The sequence below is a fragment of the Halyomorpha halys genome, unplaced genomic scaffold, assembly GCF_000696795.3.
Source record: "Halyomorpha halys isolate HHAL.00 unplaced genomic scaffold, Hhal_1.1 Scaffold1677.1, whole genome shotgun sequence".
In the NCBI taxonomy this organism is placed as follows: Eukaryota; Metazoa; Arthropoda; class Insecta; order Hemiptera; family Pentatomidae; genus Halyomorpha; species Halyomorpha halys.
The window spans coordinates 20,609-21,450 of NW_027105946.1; positions in this window are offsets into that span (position 1 = coordinate 20,609).

Sequence of the window (842 nt, forward strand, 5' to 3'; positions counted from 1 at the left end):
ATACCTTCACCGATATCTTAAAACTTATTGGGAGGAATATTCTGAAATTTTATCATATCCCCTCATGCGACCACTCATATGATAACATAATTTTAATATTAAAATATTACTAATAACTACAATTTGACTTTGAACTAAGTATAACTGTAATTCTTAAAACATAATCACTGATTTGTAGACCTTTACTTCTAACCCCTTAGATGAATGTATACAAGGGACTTTGAACTTGTATAATCTGTTTTATTACGAGGGTCTCGCGATCTCATTGCATTTGATCACCACCACCCTTTTCTTTATGTTTTAGGAATTATTTGTAGGGAAGGAGTATAGGAGGGTATAAGGGAAATCGTCAGTGTTACTACCGCTGTTTTCTAATATTGTTAACACATTTAATACTATGATCATACTCCAACAAAGTACCGTGACAAGAAGAAGTAATGATATAATTTATGAGTAAAAAATAACGGTTAGAAAAAAGGTAAACAAATAGATAGGTAAAGGAAAATATTAAGAAGAGAAGAGAAAATCTAAACATGCTTTATGTATATACGTAAACAGTCTAAAGATTATAAAAAAAAAAAAAAATGGAGTTTAAAAAAATGTAAATTACTAGGAAATAGAGGAAAATGTTAAAATTGAGAAGATAATGTAGTATTCATACAGTGGTGTTAATAGTTCAAAGTTTACTTTCATCGAAAGAATTAAAATATAGACAGGATTAACAAATTCTACTCCATTGTTTATTTTTTAAAGATTATTAGGTCAAAATAAATATTAGAGAAATGAAATGGTGTAAGTATGGGTAAAGTATTGTACGTAATAAAGGACGTGTAGGTGTTGAA